A 7,291-nucleotide genomic window follows, 5' to 3' on the forward strand; every position below is an offset into this window, starting at 1 on the left:
AAAGATTTTATTTATTTGGGGCGCCTGGGTGGCTCAGTGGGTTAAAGCCTCTGCCTTCAGCCCGGGTCATGATCCCGGGGTCCTGGGATCGAGCCCCGCATCAGGCTCTCTGCTCAGCAGGGAGCCTGCTTCCTCCTCTCTCTCTGCCTGCCTCTCTGCCTACTTGTGATCTCTGTCAAATAAATAAATAAAATCTTTAAAAAGAAAAAAAAAAGATTTTATTTATTTGTTTGAGAGAGAGAGAACGAGGAGGGGGAGAGGGAGAGGCAGTGGGAGAAGGAGAAGCAGGCTCCTTGCTCAGCCGAGAGTCTTAAGTGGGACTTGAACCCAGGACCCTGGGATCATGACTTGAGCTACAGGCGGATTGCTTAACCCACTGAGCCACCCAGGCACCCCTGTTGTCTTGGTTTTATTTTTGTTGTTGTTGTTTGTTTTGTTTTGTTTTGTTTTTTAACATACTGTATAAGAGGAAAAGAGATAAAGGGAAGAAAAAACATAGAAGGGAGAAAGTTTATGATGCTTTGGGGTTCTGAAGCATAGACCAGTCTGACTGGATGGAGTAGGAGGTTCATTTCAAAGGCAAGAGAGAAAGGCTTGGAGTTTGTTTTTGTGGAGCCCCTTGAATGTTAGATTAAGATACCAGGGCTTCAGGCAGTGAGGTGTCACGCCTAGTTTTTTTAAAATAAATTTGTGAAATGGCTCTTATTCTAGCATTAACATTCAATAAATGTTTGTTGGATATATATTTGCTAAACTCTCTGCGGCCCTGTGTTTAAAACCCCTATAACATGTGATTCATTCCTATTTTCAAGAATTAGGGAAGACATTAGGGGTGTCTGGGTGGCTCAGTCAGTTAAGCAGGTTGTGATCTCCAGATCTTGGGGTGGAGCCCAGCATCAGGCTCCTTGCTCAGCAGGGAGTCTGCTTGTCCCTCTCCCTCTGCTGCTCCCCACAGCTCATGAAAGTGCATGTGGGCACTCTCTTTCTCTCAAATAAATAAATAAAATCTTTTAAAAAAATAATTAGGGGGGACACCTGGGTGGCTCAGTGGGTTAAGCCTCTGCCTTTGGCTCAGGTCATGATCTCAGGGTCCTGGGATGGAGCCCCACATCAGGCTCTTTGCTTGGCAGGGTGTCTGCTTCCTCCTCTCTCTCTCTGCCTGCCTCTCTGCCTACTTGTGATCTCTGTCTGTCAAATAAATAAAAATAAATAAAATCTTTAAAAAATAAATAAAATTTTAAAAAAAGAATTAGGGAAGATATTAAATAAACAAATACAATACAGTTTTATACAGTTTTAGTTATTTTCCAGGGAGAGAGAGAGACAGAGAGCATGAGCTTGGTGGGGAGGGGCAGAGGGAGAGGGAAAGAGACAGAAGCAGACTCCCCTTGAGCAAGGAACCCCACCAGGACTCCATCCCAGGACTCTAAGATCATGACCCAAGCTGAAACCACAAGTCCAATGCTCAACTGACTGAGCCACCCAGATGCTCCTACAATACAGTTGAAGCTACATTAGAAGTATGTAAATGATGTCCAGAGATGAAGATAGTGGAGATTTTACAGAAAAGTATTCTGAGCCATATCTTTAATAATAACTACTTCTTTACATTCGAAAGGAAATTGACACTTGTTACATGCCATCTAAATGCCTTCAGTTTTAAATACCATTTTTCACTGTTCTCTTTCCCCAAAAGTCAATTTTCTAAGTCCTTTTCTTCTCTGATCCCTTACTCAGAAAGCAAAATTCTAGCAAAAAGTGGTCTTAAAATTAATTATTGAAAGGATCTTTTGAGCCTAATTTTATAAAGTATGTAAGATAAATGGGAGAGGCATTCCTCATGGAGGGAATAAAATGTGTGAAGGTGTCAAAGAGGGAAATGATATGTGTCTTTGGGAAGACAACTGCAGTTGAATCACAGCATACTGTTGTGATTAAACACATGCTTTGGAGGAAAATTTAACTTTGGAGGTTGGCTCTGCCTCATACCTGCTTTGTGACTTTGGGCAACCCATTACTTTTTTCTTTTTCCTACATTTTATTTTTTTACATAATCTCTACACTGATCACGGGGCTTGAACTTAAACCCCAAGATCAAGAGTTGCATGCTCTGCCAACTGAGCCAGCCAGGTGTCCCACTTTTTTTTTTTTCCCTAGATGGCAACTTATTTAAGTTCTTTAAGCTTTCATTTCCTTACTAACTGCCAGCTGTTACTGTTACTCTGATTTTTGTCCTTCATGCTTTTAGAAGATAAAGTAAGAGAAGAGAGCCATGAAAGACAAATCTGGCAAGGAAGGCAACAACCAGATCATGAAGGCTGTGTGTTTTACCCTGAGAATAAAATGATATATATAAATATATATTTTTATATTTATATATACATATAAATATGTAATATATATATATGGTTTTATTTATTTGAGAGAGAGAGAAACAGATAGTGAGAGAGAACATGAGTAGAGAAGAGAGGGAGAAGCAGGCTCCCTGTGGACCCTGGGATCGTGACCTGAACTGAATGCAGATGCTTAACCCACTGAGCCACCCAGGTGCTCCAGGATATATATATATTAAAAGGATCACTCTGGCAGCAGTGGGGGCAAAAGGGAAAGGAGTGGGTAATGTGAGACAGAGAGACCAGAACTTGGGCTCTGGTCATAGAGATGGAGGGTGGTGGTTCATAGGATGGAGATTATAGATGACTTGACTCACTCGAATGGGAGAGGACTAAGGTAATTGCTTCCGTGGGTTTGTCATTAACCAAGATGGACTGAGTAGGTTGAGGTAGGGGTTTGTTCGGTTTGGGACATGTTGTATTTGGCTTACGGGGAGGAGTTGGTTAGCAAACGTTAGATACACAATAATAACACACCTAAACTTTTACAATTACATGTGCCATGTAATATTCTCAGTACTTTACAAGCACTTAACTCTCACAGCAGCGCTCTGAGGTAGGTCTCACTATTCTCATTGTAAAAATTACCAAAGTGTGGCACAGGTGCCTTATTAAAGGTTACAGCTGGTACATGGAGCAACTAAGATATAGGTCTGGGACTTGGGACACAAGTATAGGAAAAGTGCTGATTGTGTCCAAGCACTGGGGTAGAATTCAGAACAAGAGAGATCTAGGCTTTGTTTTAATGGAGTTTTCAGTGATGTGCATTGTAGATGTTTGAGAGCAGTAAAACTAATCATGCAAGTGAAGAATTATAAGACAAGAGAGCCAAGGATAAAAACCCAAGGAACACCAATATTTAGAGGATAAAGAAAAGAAAAAGCCCCAGGGAAGAGATACAGAAGGAGGCACAGTTAAAAGTAGGGAGGAAAATCAGGAAAATGAGCAAGGTCTTGAAAAACTGGAGAAGGGAATTTTGAGGAGGTCTAGTTAGATAAGGATTGTGGGTATACAGTGGCATTGATAACTAACAGATCTTTGATGACACTGGCAAGAGAAGCTTCTTAGGAATGATAGGGGTGGAAGCAAATTGTAGCTCATTGAGTGAGGACCAATGGTGATAGACCATTGTACTGCAATGCTCTCCACTAGGAGACCAGACTGAGATGGATTAGAAGTCCTGCATCAGTGTAAGCAAGAGATATTGTGTGAATTGGAGTGACAGTAGTGGGGAGGTAAAGACTAAAGGCACAAGAACCATTTTTAGGGGAAGAATTAACACATGGTTACTGGTTATGAACAGATGAGGGAAGAAGAGTCTACTCTCCATTCTCCATGTCAGGTTACTGGGAGAGTGATGGTGCCATTATTAGAGATAAGAAGTTAACATGAATTTGGCATGACAGTGAGACATCCAGAAGGCAGTTTATTAGGAGTTGGAAATTTAAAATATGAATGTTGAAACGTTTACCAAGATAGGCTTAAGTTTGCAACAAGCATTTTCATGTAGATTACTTGTGTAATATTCTGCATACAAGTATATACTTACTAACCAAATTTCTCATTATTGCAGCATGAGGATAACTTGCATTATACTGGTAGTATCAAAGCTGTGTATTGTTGCTAAGGAAATAATCCTATTAATTGCTGCTTTTGAAAGGATGTCTGAGTATTCATGAAAGCATGGTGATATTTATATATTTTTACCAAACAAAAATTTACATAGCAATTATTACCTGCTACTTTACAATGTTAACTAATTTAAATTTAATCATTAAAACAATCCCATAAGGCAAATATTTTATCATTCTTATGTTATAAAGAAATATTGAGGTTAGAAAGGTGAAATAATTTGGCCAAAGCTACACAGCTTATACACGGGAGAGCTGGGGGCCAAACCCATGCAGTCTATAATGGTATAAATCATCAGTTTCCAATACATCTGCAAAATACCCCAAGTGTGGTAAGTTAAACAAAATAGTGGTCCTAACTTGTGACATTTTAATACCATACATTATGAAGCTGATATGTTATATACTTATGTTTTCAAATAAAAAGGTGGTGTACCTGGCTGGCCAAGTTGGTGGGGTGTGCCACTCTTGATCTCAGGGTTGTGGGTTCAAGTCCCAGGTTGGCTGTTGAGATTACTCCAAAAAATCTTTAAAAAGTAAAATGAAATATAAAATACAATCTTAAGTGTAATTTTCAGTTATCACCTTGGTAATGCAAATGATGATTTTGGATTTTTTTTCTAGTTGCATTTATTTTTATTCATTTATTTATTTTTTAAGAAGATTTTATTTATTTGAGAGAGAGATCACACGCAGGGCAGAAGGGTAGAGGGAGAAGCAGAGTCCCCACTGAGCAGGGAGTCTGATGCAGGACTCTATGTGAGCCAAAGACAGGTGCTTAATTGACTGAGCTGCCAAGGGGCCTTCCAGTTGAATTGAAAGAGAATGTGTCACTTGCCTCTAACCATTACAAATAATAAATTTAAAATATAATTATAAAAATTAAAAAAAATTTAAAGATTTTTATTTATTTGACAGAGAGACAGAGATCACAAGTAGGCAGGGAAGCAGGCAGAGAGAGAGGGGGAAGCTGGCTCCCCGCTGAGCAGAGAGCCTGATGTGGGACTCGATCCCAGGACCCCGAGATCATGCCCTGAGCCGAAGGCAGAGGTTTTAACCCACTGAGCCACCCAGGTGATCCCCGCCTTTTTTTTTTTTTTAAGAAAAATTAGTTAATTATATAAAATTACTGTGCTATACAAAACATGCCACGAGATAGTCTAATAGGTAGAAATAAAAATATAATTTGTTGACAACACCGCCAAAAGGGAGTAGTAACAAGCACAGGTGACAGGCAATGTAATGTTGGCATAAAACTCTTTCTTTTAAGAAAGGAAAAAAAAAAAAGAGTGCCTGGGTGGCTCAGTGGGTTAAAGCCCCTTCCTGCGGCTCAGTTCATGATCTCAGGGTCCTGGGATGGAGCCCCACATTGAGCATCACATTGAGCATCACATTGAGCCCCACACTGAGCCCCCAAAATGGGTTCTCTGCTCAGCAGGGAGCCTGCTTCCCTTCCTCTCCCTCTGCCTGTCTCTCTGCATACTTGTGATCTCTGTCTCTCTGTTAAATAAATAAATAAAATCTTTAAAAAAAAAAAGTCATGAGAATCTGCCATCTTTTAATAATCCCATACATCTCATTATAAATGGATGCTTTAAATGATGGTTTGGAACTACTGACTATATTTTTGAGCTTATTAATGTTGGAGGAAAACTATAATTCATTCATCAAACTGACAAAGAAGCATACTCTTGACTTATGTAAAGAGTAAAAATTAAAAAAATATAAAGAATAAAAAGTATAGGTTTACTGATTTATTATTAGTAACGATACTACTAACACTTATATTCCCTAATTCAACCTATTCAAACAGGATGTCAAATAGATAAAGATTATCTAGTTAAATACCACCAGGAAGTGTGGTGCATAAACAATGAATCTCAGAACACTGAAAAAAATAAAATTAAATTAAGATGTTAAAGAAAAAAGAAAAAATATACCACCAGAAAGTTCTAGTTAATGAAATACAAGTTTTTTCCTCCCTATTTGCCATATGAGTATGTTCTGGAAGTAGCTAGTGGTGATGGTTATAAAGCAATCTGCATTTACTAAATGCCACTGACTTGTGTACTTTTATTTATTTAATTTCATTTTTTCCCCAGCTTCATCAAGTATAACCAACATACAATACTGTATAAGTTTAAGGTGCATAATGTGTTGATTTGATACACATATATTGCAAAATGATTAACTAACAGTGGGGTTAGTTAACACCCCCATCACCTCACATAATTACCATTTCTTTTTTGTGGTGATAACATTTAAAGTCCACTCTCTTAGCAACTTTCAAGTAAATAATATAGTATTATTAACTACAGTCACCATGCTGTTTATTAAAGATTCAGAACTAACTCATCTTATAATTGGAAGCGTGTACCTTTTTTTTTCCTTTTTTAAAGATTTCATTTATTTATTTGAGAGACAGAGATCACAAGTAGGCAGAGAGGCAGGCAGAGAGACAAGGAGGGGAAGCAGGCTCCCTGCTGAGCAGAGAGCACAATGCGGGACTCATCCCAGGACCCTGAGATTACGACCCAAGCCAAAGGCAGAGGCTTTAACCCACTGAGCCACCCAGGTGCCCCTCTAAGTTTATACCTTTTGACCAAATTTCCCTCCCATACACCCCAGCCCCCGGTAACCATCATTTTATTCTTTGTTTCTAAGTGTTTGGCTTTTTTAGATTCCATATATAAGGAAGATCACATGGTATCAGATCTCTGTCTGACTTATTTCATTTAGTATAATGCCCTCAGGGTTCACCCATGATGTGGTAAATGGCAGGATTTCCTCCTTTGTCATGGCTGAATAATATTCTGTCATATATATTATATATATAATATATATGCACTATATGTTATATATATGTACATGCACACACACACACGCATATATATATCTCACATCTTTTTTTTTAAAAGATTTTATTTATTTATTTGACAGAGAGAGATCACAAGTAGACAGAGAGGCGGGCAGAGAGAGAGGGGGAAGCAGGCTCCCTGCTGAGCTGAGAGTCCGATGTGGGGCTCGATCCCAGGACCCTGAGATCATGACCCGAGCCAAAGGCAGAGGCTTAACCCACTGAGCCACCCAGGCACCCCATGTTTTCTTTTCTTTTTTTCTTTTTTTAAAGATTTTATTTATTTATTTATCACAAGTAGGCAGAGAGGCAGGCAGAGAGAGAGAGGGAAGCAGGCTCTCTGCCGAGCAAAGAGCCTGATGCGGGGCTCGATCCCAGGATCTAGAGATCATGACCTGAGCTGAAGGCAG

This window comes from Lontra canadensis, unplaced genomic scaffold, assembly GCF_010015895.1.
Source record: "Lontra canadensis isolate GAN:19392208 unplaced genomic scaffold, GSC_riverotter_1.0 scaffold28, whole genome shotgun sequence".
NCBI lineage: Eukaryota > Metazoa > Chordata > Mammalia > Carnivora > Mustelidae > Lontra > Lontra canadensis.